We start from the raw sequence: 21097 nt of genomic DNA on the forward strand, positions 1-21097 counted from the left end.
AGAACATTGTAAATTCATTTTGAGCTGTGCAATTCTTTGTAAATGCAAATCTGTTCACAGATACATTCTACTGAAATAGAAATCAATCATTAAAACATGTTAAAAATTGGGATCAATAGTTCAGCTCTGATGTATTTAGACATAATATTTGACAAGGTTTCTACTACTCCTGACTTTTCCATCTTCTGAATTCTACCTCTTTACAGAATTTGAAGACAGATGTTTGCCTCCAAAATATAATTGTTAATGAAGTTGGTGAAAATTTCAATTTTTATGCTAGTTTGTGAGCTTAATGTATTGAGACAAAAGCGCTAATTTCTCTAAGGCCACTTGTACTACAGGTAAGGGCACTGGGATATTGAGCTAACAGCTTCACTGAAGAACATGGGCACATTTCCTAATCCTATATAGCATCCACCATCCCTGTTACAGCTGAGATCCAGCTGTCTGTCTCTGTCTGTCTCTGTCTGTCTGACCTTTACAATGGTCAGACTATTCATTAAGACATTTTCTTTAAGTGACATCTGACCATTAGTGTAACAATTTTGCTTTGGCCATATTCTATAACTATTTGGAAGACCCCAAGAAGTCTGATAATAGGAAAAATAAAAAGATAGTCCACTTCTTGAAATGGTTTGCTGGCACATTTTCATAGCACATTAGTGTGATTTTCACACATATTTCTTAGGATCCCTGTGATGTTTACCACATCTGCTGTGGCCCAGCACTGCTCTCAGCAACATTTTAGCCACGATTGTTGAGGTCAATTGAAAGGAAGTTCCTTCTTACTTGTCACAACCCCTAAGAAATGTACAATATCTCAACTTTGTTTCTGGAATTCCCTACTAGACCAGACTCAAGAGTGGCACAATTTTTATTGCATCAATATTATCACACCATACCTTGCCTGGCTTCAAGCATGCCATCAGGGTGATGTTAATTTAAAAGCCTGCTGTTAAATATCTTGTGTATAGAGGATACAATCTGCCCTCACAAGAATGTCAGTTCAAATCCAGTACCTACTAGCCTTAGAATTCATGCTTCTTCTGCCCAAAGTAGCAGCTTTTAACTAATGCACCAAAAATGCATTAGTTAGTAAAATATTGGTCATATGTTCAGTCAGATTGCACCAGAAGAAAAGATTTCTTTCATCTGTGACCATTTTATATGCAAATGGAAAAGAAATGGCTATATTCTCTATCAAATTTACTGTCTTCTTGAGTTACAATGCTGCAAGATTTTGGTGCATTGCGACTGCAGATGAAAAAAAAAAAGAAAAAAATTAACCCTTCAGAAAAAGAACTAAATTTTAAGGCCTTCTCTGTAGAGAACATAAAATTCTTCAGTTTTTCCCGATAACCAGTATCACCAGTTGGTTTCCAGAAAGTTTTCTGAAAGACATCTGTTTCTTTCAGAAACAGATCTCAGACAACAACATCTTGTTGTCTGAAAGACATCAAAGTTTTCTGAAAGACTTACTTTACATCCACTATCTGGTGAATTATTTAAGAGGGTCAACAAAATGGCTCTAAAGTGAGTAGCATGGTACTTGTCTTCTTCACGGTAGAGCAAATACTTCTGAATCCTTAAACAAGACTCCCTAGGGATGCAGCAGTGTGTATTAAGGCATCAGTGCTCTGTGGATGATCTGAAGGGCTCATATGCCCAGCTAATTTGCTGGGCAATGGCTCTATCAAATAATTAGTGAGGGGCAGGGACTGGGGAAGGTGGTGCATGGAGTGGTGGTAGTGCAAGATGTTGCAACTTGTTGCTAGCTTAAGATAGTGAGGCCAGGCCTAGAAGGTCCTGTGGGATTTGGAATACCACTCATTTTACTCTCACAGGTAATGTGATAGCCGAGAGTGGGGACTGTGGATATTAGAGACATATCTCTGCCTCTTGAAGTCCCAAGCTGGCAAAGAGCCAGGTGTTGCTGAATTTCCTAAATGTCGTTGCTGCTAATGTTTCCCACTATGGAAAGAATTACCTGGCCAACCACTGATGGCTGAGCATAAAAATCTGATGAATGTCACTCTTGCACTGAGAATGACACAGGAACAGGTGAGAGGCAGTATTGTAGAAAGAGCAGAGACGGCTTTATTAAAGAGAACTGCACGGTTTTTATAGAGTGATACAACAGATTCTATTTGATTGGCTAACTAACAAAAACATCTTCCTCACACACTGTCCTTGAGAAGAACAGACAGACGATGTAGAAAAACACCACCTGCAGATTGTTTATACTTAACAAATTATCACATCCTTACAACTCCCTAAAAATTCTCACAAGCCGCTGTGAGAAATGCTTGCTGTTTCTCTCCCTCTGTCCCATGGCATCCACAGATGAACAGGAAGTTCCACCTGAACACAAGGAAGAACTTGACTGTTGGTCAAGCACTGAAACAGATTGTCCTGTCCAGAGAGGTTGTGGAGTCTCCTTCACTGGAGATATACAAGACACATCTAGATCCAATTCTGTGCCATGTGCTCTAGGATGACCCCGACTTGGGAGATTTGACTGGATGATGCAACTGTGTCCCCTTCCAACCTTATCCATTCTGAGATTCTGTCATCTGTTCAAGAGAAAGTGCCCAATCAGCTTTCCTATTGGCTGTTTTGGCAACCAATTGGACATTAGGAAGTTTTTAATTAGAAGTTTTCCATCCTTCACATTTCAGTGTTCCTTGCAGTTATAAATTCAATATATACAGAAACTTTAATAAAGCCAAGCAGTTCAAGCTTACTTTTTTTCATCAGCTTCTGTAATACTTCATATCTTACAAAATAGGGATCTGACTTTTAGGGTATTTCCATGTTCAATGAGCTGTAATATTTTAAGACATGGGGCTTATTACTTTACTTCCATAAATGATTGCCTAATACCCAGAGGTCATACAGAAAGTACCCAAGCTAATATCGTGATAGTCTATAAAGACTTCTCTTTTATTGACTTAAAAACAGATAGTAAATGGATTTTCCTATATTAGTATCCTGAGATCATCTTCTGTGGACAAAATTAACTGTTGATAATAATATTTCAACAACTCACTTTTGCACTTTTAAAATAAATGTTTTTCAAGTTTCCCTTTGAGTTAAATAAATGGTTTATCTATTTAATTTTGAACAATTTATTTACTGCTTTGATCTTTGTGGTATTTCACTCAATGTCACAGGAATACGTATATACTCTTTACCAAATAACATTTTTTAATTCACTCTCCTACCCCTTTTGATGTGGATACAAACATGTAGCCTCAACATTGACTTTGTACAGTGGACTAATCAGGAAAAACTTCTTATAATAATAAATTTTCATCAAGCATGAAATTTTCCTGAATGCAAAAGACTGAGGAGAGTACTGGAAAATTAATATACAGAGTCTGGAAACTAAAATATTGATTGGTAAGAGGAGAAGGAGATCTTGAATATCCAAATAACTTGTGGAAGTGAAGTAAGGAGAAGAAAAAGTAACCTAAAAACAGTGACTGTAGTTCTAAATATAAGGTGTCAAAGGAAATTTGAAAGTGGAGAAGAATAAAGTTGTATTTCATGGCATCATGTACCTCTGGATGGTAAACAGGGAAACAGAGAGTCTCATGGGATAGGAAATGTGATGATCTGAAGGATCACAGATATTTTATGGGAGGAAGAAGAGGAAGAAGACAGTCACTAAACTGGAGGGACAATGAAATTTTATCATGAGATCTTACTTCCATTAGAGACGATAAATTCTGCATCTATTAAATCTATTTTATCACACTAAGGAAAGCTTGAACAGGCATATCCTTTGGAAGGCGGGAAAGGTAAGAAATGAGTAGCAGTCACGCTGCTCATGTAGGATTCTTTGTGGTTTTTGATACACGGTAACTTCTCTCACACTCTGATGCCCTGCACCTAACACCATGGTATGAGATCAGGTCTTTAGGAAGACAATTGCTAATGTAGCAATTGATCACAAAAGCCTTTGTAACCATTTTCTGTCTTTATGTTTGGCTAGTTACAGTACACATACCCATCAAATTGCACAAATTAGCTTTCCTTTAGTTTTCTAAAGTACAACACAAAATATTACATAGTACGTTACACATAAAAGTTTAACATAATGTTCATGGATGTTCCGAGTGCAGAGAAATTAATGACTTTATCAAACTAGTTAATAAAGAAGATATGTTTGTTTTAGATGAAAATAAAAGCACAGAAATATTTCCATCACTGTTATAAATTTTCATCAGTTTATTAAATCCTTTATTACGCCTAGAGATTCCCCAGCAATCTGAAATGAAATGGCCTACCTCTGAGGTGCTATTAGGATAAGAATAACTTACAGAATAAGCTTTACAAGACACGTAGAATCAATCATTTTTACTATTATAACCAAGACAAATTCCCATTAGAAACTATGCTGCACTTACAAGCATCTATTTAAAATTTTTATATACTTGGTGCGCCCAACATAGCAGCACTGTGACTCAAATTACTTTTGTAAATCTAATTGATTTAATAAATTCACACTTAAATTGCTATTCAATTACTTACTCTTCTCTCCAGCAATTTTACAATCTTGAGCATATAGCAGAACGAGAACATAATTAAAGGGCTTATTCATTAAAGAAATTCTTCTGTGCTGGTAGATTACCTGGGTTTTTTCTCAAGATATTGAAGCTACAGCACTTCTCTGCAAAAAGGTTAGCATGGAAAATTGGAACATTATAAATATTTGGTAATACACAGAAGGAGACATGCCTCATCATGTTGTGAATGTAGAGAATTTTTATATACCTCATATGAACATATAATACAGAAATATTCCTAAGGTTTATTAAGTATTTATCTGCTGTAAGCTAGACCTATATACATTTTTCTGATTTTTTTAAAAAATAACTTGAAGTGTCAAAAAGGCATCAGCTTTCATATAATTACATATATGAATGATTTAGAGCTAAAATCAACCTGAAAACTTCATTTCCATGTATGCACATAGACATGAGAGGCAAAGATACCCACAGCCAATTATGTGACACAGGCAAATTGCTCTAAATCCAAACAAACCAGGAGACAATCTCTTGGCAGAAGTCACAACACAGCATTTTTCACACTAAAAATATTAGTATGAAAATACATAGGGGTACTGAATATTAGTATTTTAAGTTTCTCTCCAGAACTATGGACCTATAATACTCTAGAGCCCTTATGAGGAATTATTTTTGCTCATAACAAGCTAAAAAAGAAGGAAAGCATCCTCTGTTTTGATTGATGAGAAATTTGAAACAGGGCACTACTACCTGTCTTCTTCAAGTCCGTACAAAACCGAACATACAGCACAGATCAATTAATCTTTAGGACAGTCCCTTGATCAAGACAACCACATCCTCTTTTTCTGTATATATCAAGAAACTGGTTTCAGCTTGAAGCTGCAATAAATCTTGCTAAAGTGAGATGTTACTCCTCTGAGCACAGACAGATTGTCTTTTCCCCACAAGCAAACAGTCTGCTTGCTCTGCATTTCCAACTTCCTACTTAGCATTGCTTAGAGTGGTTTCCCAAAAAGCTCTGCTATCTAGAGTAAATGTGGAGAGGGAATACTGCCACTACTTGTGCCTGGGGGGCAAAACAAAGTATTCCAAAGAACAGCTTGACTCTGCTGCTAGGCAGTGGATAAGCTAATTCAGCTTTCCCCCCAGCTTTGCACTTTTCAAGAAAGTCTGTGTATTGTATGTTGTGCTCCTATAGATGTCCCTATACAAATAAAGACAGGGTACTGCTTTCTGCACTTGACTTTCTATATTTTCTTATGGCACTTAAAGAATTCAGTTAAATTCAGAAAGAGTGGATCAAAACAACCCTACATATGGAATATGATTTTTTCCTCTTAATATACAAAAGTTACACTCATAGATTTCCATATGCCCTGAACTAGGGTATTCAGCCTCTTAAATACAATCAATAGAAAAGAAAATCAACTCAAAAACAATTTTACAAATTTACAATTGTATTCTCTGCAATTTTAATAGTGAAATACAAACTAGTAAAAAAAATCCAGAAGTTTGTTTAGAGCTCTCCAAAGACATTGCAACTCTCTAAGATAGCATATATTAATTCTCTAATTAGCATATATCCTAGTTTCTTTAAGCTAGGAAAAATAAAAATTAAAGCAAATTTGGCTTTTGCCTTAATAAAACTGCCTAAGAGTATTAAGACCTCTTTGGTTTTGAATCACTTCACAAACTATACAGACATTTACAAGAAGACTGGATTTTAGGCTAGTAACAGATTTAATGGTACAGTATCTAATCTGGGATTTTGGCCAGAACTGTGTGTTTGAATCATACCTGACATCTGCACAAAGCTTTTATAACATGAATCTACTTTGGAAAATGATGGGTTCAGGAGTTTCATATGTTACTGTGAGGAAAAGGTTTACTTTCAGTTACTTTGACATTTTGATATACCAGCATTTTTTTTTCCCAGACCAAACAAATGAAATTTTTTTTATGTTTTTACCTGACTGTTAGACAAATCTTGCAAAAAGATTACCAAAGCTATTAGCAATGATGGCTTCAGTCTACAAAATTGTATCTGGATTTTACCCAAACATCACCTTTATGCATCTGAAGAGCTTGCAATGAAATTTGGTCTACCTGTAGATGGGATACAGTCTATCTGAATTTTCTTTGTTTTCTTGAAGTTCTTTATTGGTAACACAACACAATTGACATACAGCCATATATTTTTTGATAAAACTTCAGAAATGCAGGCAAAAAATTATAAATATGCTGGCACTCTTGCATGAAATCTTTCTTCCAGAAAAAAAAATATCAAAAAAATTTTGTATCACAATTTAGTGATTTTTAACTTTTTTTTCACTTACCTAAGAAAAATGGGTTTACTATGTGGAATAAAACGTGATGTCACCTACATTTACGATTGTTTTTTTGGCACCCTTGTCTCAAAACCCGTTTAAAAACCAGAAAATGAATTGTGCAAAAGGTTAAGGAGGAATATCTTGAATAAAACATTCTGAAAACACTAGTAACTTCTTCATCTATGACATATTTCATCCTCTTTTCCTAACTTCACAAACAGAAAGTTACTTAGGTATTGTGAAGATGACAAATTCCTGGTTTGAATAAGTAAAAAATGGAGGGAATTATAAAATCCTGAAAGAGCTACCCACAGTTTTTCATTTTAAAACAGGGTACTGCAACTTATATATAGAACAAGAACTTTGCAGTTCCTTATCAAAGAGAACCATTTAGCCAGGACTCAAACTGCTAAGTCATTTTAGGTCAAAGCAAAACATTTTAATCATCATTCAACAAATTGATTAGCAGTCAGGAGTGACTGAGAAACTCAGTGATCTTTTTGCCTGAAACACCGTTTAGTAATTGGACTCCCTCTTATTTTACAAATCTCATCAATCATGAGAACCATGGTGAAATCTCATTTTCATTTCTTCTCACATAAAAAGTATTGCACCATATATTCCATTGAGCTTCTGCCAAGTAAACCTGACCATGTGCAAACATAAATGCACCAGTAGAAAAGAGCAAAATATAAACCAATAGCCAGAGCCTGAATATCCAACAATCCACACTTCAAGCCCCTTTTTAGCCCCTGCTTACCCCACTGAAAAAGGAAAGATCACCAAATTCAAGGAAAAATACCCACTGTTAAATTTGAGGTTTATCAAGTGCAAAGCTCAGCCCTTCTGAAGCTAATGACTGCTGCTGCAGTTTGCAGTTTTGTCAGCAATATCTCATATTTGATTGTTTCTATGGTAATCATGGAAATGGTGGTGGCAGAGCAGCATGGAACCATTTATCTTCCTTCAGGATAGCCACTGTTAGCTAATCAGCAGTAGCCCTGCTGCGATTTGTCAATAACCAGAAATGTAGTTGTGACCAAGCTGCCTGAGACACCTGTTAGTAGGGCAATGCTTCAAGTTTCCACAACTCTAACAATTTTATCTTTCATTTTTCTAATCAACAGTTTGTTGTAGGATTGCTTTGAAAGGCACCTGAAAATGTCTGCACTCTCTGAACTGTAGCCAAGCTGAATATCGCAGGAAGACGTTGTCACTACTCTCTCCACATTTCTTTTAAAGTTATTGTTATATTAAAATTGATAGATTCTCCATGTTCTTTGATTTTAGCAGCTGTACTTTGGTCTGGAATATTCTAAAATATGAACAATATATTTTTAATATCCACAATAAATTAGATAAATTTCCAACTTTGGTGTTTCACAATTTATATGAAAAAAACCACAAATATTCAGGATGCGGAAAAATTCATTTATTGATGTTAATTCAAAGACTTGCCTAATTTTTCAGTTTCATTTCCTTTTGTTTAAATTGCAATCGTGGCCACTTTATCAAGGTTTTTATATTCTCAGCATGATCAATATGCAGAAACCAAATGAGCTGTGTATTTTTTACAATTTAAAACCTACAGGTTTGCAGCTTTATCAATACTTCAATTATTTTTATAACTCACTTGATGTAAAGATTGTTTTCAAATCAAAACAATGAAAATAAGGAGATACCTTTGCAAACAAGATTACTTTAACAATCATGATAATAAAAATTGCCTCACTGCCTGGGAGAACCATCAGTGGAAATTAGCTAGGCAAAACCAAAATATAGTCATTTCATAACCTATTCTATTTGGATAGTGAGGATTTCCTGCTAATTCTTAATATAATATTATTCAGGGACACTTTGATTTCTTAAGGAATAAAAAACATTGAAAATCCAGAAACTCTAAGTTTCTTCTACTGAAATACAGCAAGCTAAATTTAAGTTTTACTGAATATAACCAGCATGATTAAAGTTTTAAAGAAAAAATTCTTCCGTTTTTACTTTGGTAGAACATAAATATACACATACGTATGGCAGTTACACAAAAAATCCTCTGTTCTTTTATCCTATTTGTCTTTGAGTTTTTACAGCAGCACTTACAAAATAAACATGGAGATTAAAAAAAATTCCCCATCATTAAAGCAATTGTAGCAGTACCTAAAACTATATACACATCCAGAAGTTTAATGCTTAAAAAATCACTACCTTGCAGAGACCTGCTGACTACTGCAGTTTCTGACAGTACAGTATATCAATACCAAAGCAATCCAAAAATCTTTCTTTATTTTTATTCATATTTCATTCACAGTCATCGCTTCTTTATAATTTTTTACCTTTGAATGATTTCTCAGCTACAGTTGACAGATTGTATAAATATATATCAATATTAACATCCCAATATTAACACCCCTAAAGCACAGAGAACTAAGCGCAATCTCAAAGCTAAGCTTTATTTCTATGGATGCTGTTTTAAATCTTTATTCACATATTATATCATTGAGTTACAATAGATACTAGACACACCCTGTTTAAATTATTTAGCACTACTCATCTAATATACTAATGTTGGCTATTAGTAATTACTAATTAAGATCAACTACTGAGTAACAATTAACAAAATATTTTATCTTCTGCATGTCTCTCTTAAGTATATTGAATTCATACAAATTTTGGAAGATTGAAATTTTTGACTTTGCAGTTAATTTTGTGAGATAAAAATATTCAATCACCAGAATTTGAGGTAACACAAAATACGAGGTTTTGCCGAATGAATGCTGTGCTAGAGATAGAGCAAGCAGTCTGTATTGATCCTTCAGGCCTTTCATGGACTTTTACAGAAATCTATGTAATTAGGACCTACATATTGTTCAGGTTTAATCCAGCACATTTTCCCTAAATGACCAGCTCATTAACAATTGACAAGGAATGATATTCAAAAGGCAGAAGTTTCAGGAACACTTCCTGCAATAAGATCATTACATAAGGGAGGCAAAAGAGATGTACCATTACAGAGCTCACCTAGCAGCTCTCCTCTTTAACTTCTCATATTTCCAGAAGTTTGGAAACATCTCTGCAATATTGTTAAGTCTTTCAAAATTCTACACAATATATTATGTCATATTTATGCCATGCAGACACTTGTGGCAAATACTGTTGTGACCTCCTTCAAATGCCTGCTGTTGAGGACTATCATTGTTTTCATGCTTAGTCAGGAGCAAAAAAACAGGGGGGAATTTTTAGAGTACTGTAAAAAAAAAAAATCTAAAAAATAAAAGTACTGCACATAGTCTATTTATTGATGTAATTTATGTGCATTCTACTCACAAAGATTGAAAATTCTCCAGGGCAGGTATAAAAGGCATAAAATACAGCATACATCCAAACCTTCCATCCTTATTGACTCTCAGTTTACTAAATGCAGTAATAAAAACCTCATATCATCATATAATTCATTGCTCTTAAGGCACTGAAAATTTTCTTTAAGGTATTACTAATCAATTTTAATACTTACTTCTCCTAATTCCCAGAGGTGTATTCAACCTCATTAACAGATACTTCAAAAAGACCAACAAAAATCAGTAAGCAGGAAGATTACTCAGTATGAAGGTCTATCCACAAAGGAGTGTAAGAAATGGATGTTACCACTCTTCATAAAATAAAATCACTGAGAAGATCCACATACCTTTAATCTGGGTCAAACGGCTGTTGCCTGTATTACTTTTATTTTAGCAAATACACCTACATGGGGATTTAATTCAAGCGAAGACAGTCCTAGCTTTACATGTGACTCTTATTAAACAAGGGCAAGTCTCCACAGATTTAAAATGCCAAATAAGAAATTCTGCTTAGCAAGCAGGAAGTATACCCTGATGACATCGTTACACTTCTACCACATTTACTGATGCAAATATTGTAAAATTATGAGTACCTTTTCCTTTTAGATGTTACAGAACTGACAATTATGTTTCATTTAAATTTTCAGGTCTGCTGCAACAATTGTCAGAGGAAGAAACAACAAAAATTCTTATACAATCCTCCAATACACAGAAATAGAAAAAAAAATTCAACAATTAATGTAGCTTTATAAGATTGCAGTACAGACATTTTTGGTGTACACACCTGCAAATCTGAACAGGCAGAATCCATCTACCTGTTGGTGGATATGGATTCATATTCAATCCATAACCTAAGTCACAGCATCACCTTAGATTTTTCTACCCACAGCAGTTTGATGCATCAAGCACCAAGATTTTTGAGGTAAAAGATTTATTATCCTCTCTATTCAGAGGACATAAATAACCATCCATTTATTGAATAAAAAAATTCTTGAATTTTTGATGATTAATTTTTGCAATGAATTGGAAAAAGAAACTGGGGAAAGGAATTGCAGTTTCTACAACTATTCTGTACAGAAATAGCGGGAAAAAGCAATTAAAAAATAAACTTTACACCTAATAGTGCATATACTCTGAAATTACATCCTTATTTTCTTATTTTTTCTCACATTTGTCTCTTAGAAACAGTAAATATCAAATGTTTAAATGCATTCAAATCCATAGGAATAGAGCCAAAATCAGTAGGGAAGTCTTCTTCCTAAACTTTTTTCTTTGTTTTCCACATTTATCAATGAACATTTTTAAACTTGCAAGACAAAATTGTCCTTTTGACTTTATTTCTCCAACCTGCGTCACTGCAAATTCCTTTCCAAGCAGTGTCTTTGCAATATCTTAGAAAATGAATTATCTGTGGCCAGATGAACCTTTGCTTGTACTCCCAAGTCAATTACTTTCTCTTGTGGGTATCAGCTGAACCACTTCACAGCTTTTATGTCACTATGTGATCAGACTCTGCTGGGATGTATTATAAATAGTGAAGTATGGGCTTAAAAAATCTACCTTCAAAAGAATCCATGGACCTCAGGCCATTCAATTATAGAGATTTACAGCACTGGAGCAAAATTTTTTTGTTTAAGGCACCATGTTCCTCAGGCAGTAGAATTTTGAGAAATAGGAGTGTAGGACAAGGTACATAAAAACAACTAAATGTTATCACACTCGGAAAGAAAGCATTTTAGACCAAAGCGATAGATAATTTTTTTATTTGTTTTATTATTAGGTAGGAGCTGAAAAAGCAAAATGTGAGAAGTCAAGCTGTTTCACTGAAGCTGTTTAGTTTCATAATATATTTCTGAAGACGTCACTGTCCATCAGTCTCCTTGAATGAAAAGTTGAGAAAGCTAAAATGGTCATTGAGTAAGGCTGTAGAACATCAAACCTTGCTTATTCTAAAGAGCAGGAGCATTGATAAGCTCATAGGGTTCCTTCTGGTACTCCACATTGGGTTACATTTCACTTTCAATTGTTCAAAGATTAAATTTTTATTAGTCTTTGTCTCCTAAATACTTTTTATATATTAACAGGAAATCTGATGTCTGATGCAACTTGATTTGGAACATTTCACAGTTTCACAGAATCACTAGGTTGGAAGAGGCCTTCAATCATAGAAACAAACCCAAGTAGCTTCCCAACTAATTTCATTTATTAGCCTTAGAAGCAGAACCAACCCCCCCCCCACCCCGGCCCCACAAAACCAAATGAAAAAACCCTAATTCAAACAAGAGATTAAACCCCAAATTTAAAAATCCACAAGGTAAAGGGTGTCTACATGGAATATATCTCAAAGTTTGAACTGAGAGTGTGGTGGTGATGCCAGTCCATGCAGTGATTTGACCTTACTCATGGAAGGCCACAGAATTCCTATTAACTCAGCAGTGCAACATCTCATGTCTTGTCTTGACCAGAATTGAGCTTAGCAATGTGAATATGATTTATGGCAAAGGTCTGACAAATCTATTAAGCTGATAAGTAGCAAACATTACCCCTATAGGTTGCACTGGGGTTGGAGGAGGCTATCACAGAATGCAAACTGATAATTACTAACTGCCTTCACAATGGGGCAAACACAGTTTAGGCAGCAACCAACAAACAAAACTCAAACAATGGCAGTGTGTTTCAAAAAATTAAAAAAAAAACAAACCCCATTCCAGACTCAAATCTAAGAAGAAAGAAATGGTCACATCAATCATAAAATTCTTCATTTTAAAAAATCAGGACTAATAGCTTCCTGTAATCCTCTCACTGACTCCATCCCTCCTGAGGATGTGTACCAACCTAAAATACTAGGATGACAGCAGAAGTATTAAAAAATCATCAAAGCGGAAAACTTGAGTCATTTACATACTACAAATTTAACTGTATTTCTACTGGAAGTTTTTCTTCATTATCTAGATATTTCAGTCTGTAAATATCAGTGTAATTGTAACTGAGATAGTAACTACATATTTGGATTACACAATTCGACTTTGATTAGACTAACTTTATAACATATTCCAAAGTGTGGATGCACTTCCTGAATTTGTACCAACTTCATACGATCCTCCTAATTTCAAGATATACTCCTTATGAACTCATTTATTTATTTTCTGTTTTCTTTCTGTCTTAGTCACTGCAACCACTCCACAACATTCATCAATTACTCAAAAAGAAAAAGCAACAAATCAGGAACAACTTCAAAGTTTACTATGCTTAAAACAATGCCAACAAACTATGGTTTACTTATAGTAGTGAAGTCCAAATCTTAAACAGAGTGACAGTTAATTTTCAAAGAAGAGCATGATTAAACAGCATTTAATTAATGATTTCCTCTCTAATGTCTATTACTATGAGAGTAAAACAAAAACCAAGATGGATTGGCTTTGTGAAGAGACTACTTTATTTTTATTCTGTTTCTAATCCCTCTTAGACGAAAAGGAAAATCAGAGAACGTAGAAAAATTCAAGTGAAGCATTCCTTGCTGTGACTCAAGAAGTAAAGGAAATTTGAAAATTAATGTCCTCACTAGTTTTAACATAAATATTCATTTATGGTACACAAACAAAAACCTCCAACATTTTTTCTTTCTTTACTTTTGATAGCTATTCTATTATTAATAGATATTTAATAATAATTAATGTAATTTAATAACAATAATAATAATTTGGCAATCTGACAGATACTGCCAACCTAACCAGATGTTTTCTGTTTTATTCCAGTCTTCTGATTTTGAGATGTGAAAAAGAATTTTGCACACTTACAGAAAAAGTACATAGCATGACAGCTGCATGTCCCTCAAAAAACAGTAAGAGATGGGATTTAAGGCCTTTCCAGAACTCAGTTAAGAAAAAAAAGCCCATTAAATGTTCTGAATGCTCTTGATATGCAGTGAAGTAGCAACTGAAATTACAGAGCTGAACTCTACTGGTATTTCATGAAATCTGTGTATGTTGATGGTAGACAGGCAAAGAATAAAAATATTTTAAAGAACAATCTAAAATACCATGAAAGGAAAATAATTGAGAGGCTTGGTTTTTTTCTTCTTAATCCTTACAACAGCAGGAAAAATCTTGCTTGTAGATGTAAGTGCCTGACATTGCAATTGAGACAGAACTATGGCAAACAAAGAAGGAATTATGTTGAAAAAGTGAATCCTCAAATATGGCCAAGTAATTAGAGACAACAATCATTTAAAAAGGACAAATTTTATCACAGAGAAATCACTAGATGGGAAAGGAAGCCAATTAAGAGCAAGCCAAGAAGCTAATTTTAACTTTTATGGTAAATTCTGTCTTTGCCACTCTCAAGTTTGTTAGACAGTTAAAATACAAAATTTAGACAGAAAGCAAAATCTGTAATTTTTACTGATATTAAAAGTAAAATTTCAGCACCCCTTCCCTCCTCCCACCCCCAGTATCACCCTCATTTAATCAGTATTTTCAACTTTTATCGTGCTATATTCTGAACACAAAATACTGAAGTGAAAATGGAGATGAACCATATAATTATTTATTAGGAGCATGGAATTTTTGATGTGGTGGAAAAGCATTCTTGGGTGAATCAGGAACCCCATGATAGAATCATTCTTCAAATAGATTAAAATAAATACGTCAAATAAATATGCATCTTGCTATTTAAATAGTAATAAATGAATTTATTGGTCTCTGTTTCCTTTAGCTTGGCCTTACTAAGACTGAATCAACTAGAATTATTATACCAGCCATTTTCTAATGTAATCCTTTTCAAATCACAAAATTTCTCATGTTACTACAATATGATGATGATATTACCACAGACATCATAGATACAGACCTATAAAATGTATTTTTTGCCTCTGTAACATATTGTAATGGAATGATAGTAACAGAATCTCACAGTATTACGCAGCCATCCTTAGCTACATAGAGAGATGGTACTTTTCCCCCTAGGTGTTATTACTTTGTTATTGTCACCATATGTTATGTACAAAAAAAAAAAAAGAGCAGATGGAACATTTATTTTTTAATAAAGATGGATACAGGAATCCTGGTCCCCATCCAGATTATAGCTAAATGCAGGTTGTTCTAAAGGCTGTGAATCTATATCTGTCAAAACTATTAGAAGCAAATGTCCAATTAGAAATGCATAATGATAACTTCTCTATAAACATAATTAAATAAGTATATGTCATTCATATAGTTTAGTTTCACTCACCTTTTCTGTTTATTGCCCACATTTTATAAAAATAAAGAAGTAAAATAAACTATTGAAAGAGATACTATTGACAGACAAGTGATGTCTGGTTTTAAGCAAAGTAACACTGCATTAAATCATCCTCAAAAAAGAGATCAATGTAACCTGAAGGAATCTTTCATAGTTGTATTTATTTTGTTGGGACAGAGTTGATTGTCTCCATAGCAGCTCCTACAACACTGTATTTTGAATTACTGGAGAGAACAGTGTTGTGACATTAGCTGCTTCAGCTATTGCTGAGCAGTACCTGCACAAAACCCCAACCTCTTCTGCTTCTCATGTTGCCTTGACAGTGAGGGGACTGGGGATGGGCAAGAGGCTGTGAGAGAACATGGCTGGGACAGCTGAAGCCAACTGGAACAAAGAGATATCCCAGACCATGTAATGCTCAGCATATAAAGGTGGAGGAAGAAGAAGGGAGGGAGGGCTGGGCAGTCACAGTAGAAAAACTATATAGCAAAAATCAGTTTTTTTCACTGTTTACGTTTCTTAGGTAGACGTACTGCCCTAGTGTTCAGCAGCATGTACAGATGTCCTACTTAGCAAATGCACACAACAAATTAAAATTTCCAAGTCAGCTGTATTGAGTATGATGTTCACAGATGATAGGAGAACATTCAGGACAGGCAATATATTTTTCTCATGTCAGATTTACTGTGTGTGGTCAACCCAACAATGCAGAGCACTTCAGTACAACTTCTGCTTTTCCCAAAATCAGGGCACAAGTCTTATGAAGCTGATGTGCATAATGGACCTGCTCTGAATCCTCAGGTTTTCAGTTAGGAAATTTTGTAATCAATTCAAGATTTGTATTTTGAACAAGACCACTACCAAACTTCTATTAACAAGACCTCTGAATGTCACTTGAATATAATTTCTGTGGGAGGGAGAGAGAAGAGATATGAACACCTTAACATACATCAGTGTGTTTTTTTGCTTGCTTGCTTTTTATTGCAGCCTTGTACTACATCTTGAGATGGGTGCTATCACACTGACAAAACCATTAGTTTTGCCAGTTACAGTCCTTCATTTGTCATCATAGATATCTAATGCATACATTAATCCAGCTCAGTTTACCAATTCCACACAGCTGCTGTATATTTAATACAACTGGAAAAGTTAAAAGTGATGTTTCCATCTAGATTGTGTTATTGGCTTGTGTAAGCAATTTCACACAGTTGTCCTAAATACACATTAGCACATTATATTAGCACAACATATTAATATATTCATACCTACTGAATTTTTTTAACATATTAAACTTTTCTATCTCTCTGATCAATGGAGTTTTTTGTGAACAATAGATCTCTGCAGTAATCGCATGGAAATGCTACCTGGCACAAAGGGTTAAAAAACAAGCCCAAATTTATATAATTTTTATATATTCCTATAAGCAATTGAGTTAGTACAGTGTGGTGGAAAGAATTCACAATAAGTGATTTGTAGAGTGCACCCAAAGCCAGGGTAATATTTCTATTTCTGATCTTGAAAAGAAAGTATGTAGCACTATTCTTCCCTCAGATCAACCAGAAGGTAACTTTAATATGTGTGCTATGAGAACTGTAAGGCATTTTTGACAGGTCTCCTGAGCAATTTACCCAAGGACTATTCTAAAGCAGCATAATTTTCCTGTCAACATTTGTCGGTGTCATCGGGGAAGTTATCCCTGGTTTTGCAGCAGTCTGGGGCAAAAGGTAAGAGGACACAATACAGAGAAAAAGTAAAAAAAAATTAAAGATTAAACTATTACAGCATTTCTCTTGTTTTGTGAGGACAATGCATAGAAACAATGCACCACCATGTCATTTTTTTTTTTATTTAGTATGCATGCTTTCCACCATTTCCCATATGTTTCTCACACAAAAAAAAAATCCTTTTTGCCCAATCTAAGAAGGACTATTTTTTCCCCTTCTCACTAGGAATTGTTCAGTCAAACATTCAAGTTCGGCTCAACCATTTCCTACCATGTTAATGACATGCTTTTTACCATATATACAAATAGAAATCAACAAATCAGTGATGTTGAGAGGCAAAAAAAAAGGGTAGATCTGCTTAAAAATACGGGTGTTTGGGTTTTTTGTTTGGTTTTTTTGTTTGTTTGTTTGTTTTTGTAAAATCATTTAAATATTAAGGACTCCAAATAAGAAATAGACTATACAACTACATAATTTCAACAACAAAAATTTTGAGTGAAAGGTTATATTTACCTTGGGATATATTAGAAAAGGACACCATATAACGGGTGACATTTCTAAATATCAATTTAGCTGGTCTTATGAAACAGCTCCTCTTTCTCTGGAGCGAAACTCAACAAATACTCCAGTGCAAGTTCCTTAGCCCAGCAGCACTGTTTAAAAATAGGAAAAATACAGATTCAAATCTTTTGTCCACAGTTCAAAGGTAGATAGGAATTACTGCAGCCTACATGCTAGACTCTATCAACCTGCTTTTACTATTCCAAATCCACAGCTCAGTAGTTTATACACAGACCACTCTTTTAATTGAAGATACTGAATATCTTAATATATAATAATTACTGTGTTAAAGGAAAAATACATCTGGTAGGTAAGAGATCACAACAGGTAGATAAGTGATTGTATTGCATCTATCTTACTGTTCATAAATAGTGTCTGTAAAGACTTCTGATTCTGTTATTGTGCTGATTTACTGCTTGAAGATGTAAGAAATTTGAGTTCACATCAATGTGCCTAGGTTTGGTAACATGCCATGAACTGGATGGTTCACAATTTTCCTATGATTTTCCACCACTACAAAACATTCTTGTTTCTATTTCTACCATTAGTATTTATAAACCAAACTATATTTTTCTATACTGGTCTCTACTGGGACCAGAGTCATTTAATATCTTCATTAATGACAAAGATGAAGGAATTGAGTTCACCCTCAGCAAATTTGCAGATGACACCAAGCTGAGTGGTGCAGTTAACACACCTGAAGGATGAGACACCATCCATAGGGAGCTGTACAAGCTCAAAAATTAGGACATTGTAAATCTCATGACATTTAACAAAACCAAGTGCAAGGGGCTGCACCTGGGTCAGAGTCACCCCAGTATAAACACAGGCTGTGGGATGAACAGACTGAGAACAGCTCTGTGAGAAGGACTTGGGGCTGCTGCTGGGTCAGAGGCTGGACATGACCCAGCACTGTGCTCTTGCATCCCAGAAAGCCAAACGTGTCCTGGGCTGCATCCAAAGCAGCATGGCCAGCGCACAAGGGAGGGGACTCTGCCCCTCTGCTCTGCTCTGGTGAGACCCCTCTGGAGTTCTGCATCCAGCTCTGGGGTCCTCAATACGAGAAAGACATTGAGCTGCTGGAGTGAGTCCAGAGGAGGCCACCAAGTTGATTAGAGGAAAGGATCTCCTCTCCTATGAGGAAAAGCTGAGAGAATTGTGTTTTTTTAACCTGGGAAAGAGAAAGCCTTGGGCTAACCTAATTGTAACCTTCCAGTACCTGAACAGAGCCTACAAGAAAGATGGAGAGGGACTTTCTATAAGGATGTGCAGTGACAGGACAGGAGGGAATGGCTGCAGGGTGAAAGAGGGTAGGTTTAGTTTAGATATTATGAAGAAATTCTTTACTGTGGCAGTGATGAGGCACTGGAACAGGTTACCCAGAAAAGTTGGGGAGGTAACATCCCTGGAAGTGTTCAATGCCAGGATAGATGGAGCTCTAAACAAAACAAACCAAACAAATGGGTCTATTGGAAATTGTCCCTGCACATGGCAGTGGAGTTGGAACCAAATTGTCTTTAAGGTCCCTTCCACCATAAACTATACTATGATTCTCTATTATTCCATATGTGCTACTTGGGAGTGTAACATAGCTGTATTTTTAAAATTGCTTTGTCATTCATATCAATGTTTGAGGATAATAAAAAAATTCTAAATTTTGTTCCCTCCTTGTCTCACCCCTCTTCAGAAAACTTATTTTTACCTTCTATGCAGGAAAAATTCTAACCCTAAAGTTTATTTAAAATACAATGTACTTTTACAACACACCAGCTAACAACTCTTTCATTTTCAAAAAACAGCCTAAAGTGGAATGTGCTTTCAATCCAAACATGTGTACAATCATTTTTAAAGCTGTGTTATTTTAAAGCATAATTCCATCTTCTTCTTCTTTGTTCAAAGCAAGAAGCCCCATATAAGTAAAAATTTTTACTGTGTCTAGTTTTGTATGACTATTTATGTATTTAAACATTTAATAATTTAGAGAATACAAAGAACAAGTGAAGTCTTGGCTTACAAGATTGAACACCAATATTTTTTAAAACTCCATTTTAAATATTACATTGTTTTAATTATAGATATTTTGGAGGTTTTTTTTCATCAATTGATTCTATTTTATTTTTTCAGTATGTGAATACATTTTTATAATGGACAATACACAAATGCATAGCATGAATATACCTACTCAGAAATGATAAAAAATTATATAGAACAGAATTTGTTATTCCAAAGTTCTTTATGCAAGTTGGGGAATCATGGAATCATGTCCAGTATTTAGAGACAAATCTTGTTTTCTTTATGAAGAAAAAACAGAGGGTTTTTTTTTTTTCCATGTGGGGAATAAGAAGAATTTGAAACTATTTCTAGACATTTCTCCTCATAAACTCCAGTTTTTACAACTTCTCTTTAATTGGTGTATGACCTTCAGCATTCCAAAGTGTAAAACTTCTGCTTCATGCACATGATCCTGATTGGTTCTTATGAAATTTAATATAGGCATATCCTGAAGCATTTGATTTAACATTTCTGTGTGGGTTGCATCCACTGTTCAGTGAAATTAACTTATCTGCATTTAGAAGCTAGTAAGCACCACACACTCAGAAAGATCCTGAAAACCTCTTGTGATTTGTCATCACGTATTTAGGTCACTAGTAATAAATTCTTTATAAAAAAATTAGAGGCTGAATTGCATTACCTGAAACATTTCAGAAGAATAAGCACTTGGAAGAAAATATTATTTTCTTGGATAAGAACTAACTAATATACTGGAAAAATTCCTAGAAATTCAGAAAATATATATTTTCTAACCCTTTTTTTACCTAATCACTTAGTAACAGAATACTAAATTGTAGTCACAATGGTGTCAGTGCATATAATTTCTTCAACATTTCTCTATTCCTATTTCAGGGGATGCATACATTCATAAAAAAATATCCCATAAGCATTCAAGGCTTTTTATCATCTTCACTACCCTTCATCTTTTAGTATGAACACCACAATTTTTTTACATTATTGAAGCTTTTATTACATCTTAATGGAAACAAATGGAACAGTTTATAAGCTACAAGATTTTTGTGGAGTGTTGTGAAAACAGAAGAGTAGAGTCAAATCTAGCTTTGTTGGGAAATAAAAAAAATTTAAAAGTCTCATTATTTTTCTCTAGGACCTTATGTTCTTTTTCTTTATAGGACATTTTCCTTAATTTTTTTGAATTTATGGAGTCGATATTTTCTAAATCATAAAGATTATTTTTGTATATAAAATAAAATAATTTATTTATTAGACTTAAGAAGTCCCAGTAAGGTCAATGGAAATAAAGTTTACTCTCAGCACAACCATCAGTTTCTGAAACAAACAGAAACATCAATAGCTTTCTTCACCTA

General features: G+C 34.5%; 1 protein-coding gene across 4 annotated transcripts in view; it reads right to left on the reverse strand.

Moving 5' to 3' along the window:
* The window catches only part of CCDC102B (coiled-coil domain containing 102B), a 145650-nt gene that overhangs the window by 70581 nt on the left and 53972 nt on the right, over positions 1–21097 (reverse strand). Inside the window, exon 7 of one of the 4 annotated variants that reach the window (XR_005255908.1) lies at positions 17670–17809. The exons of the other annotated variants lie outside the window; for them this stretch is intronic. The gene's annotated coding sequence lies outside the window, so the exon portion shown is untranslated. The remainder of the gene's footprint in view (positions 1–17669; positions 17810–21097) is intronic. 4 annotated transcript variants of the gene reach the window in all.

Source organism: Motacilla alba, chromosome 2 (assembly GCF_015832195.1).
Source record: "Motacilla alba alba isolate MOTALB_02 chromosome 2, Motacilla_alba_V1.0_pri, whole genome shotgun sequence".
Classification (NCBI taxonomy): Eukaryota; Metazoa; Chordata; class Aves; order Passeriformes; family Motacillidae; genus Motacilla; species Motacilla alba.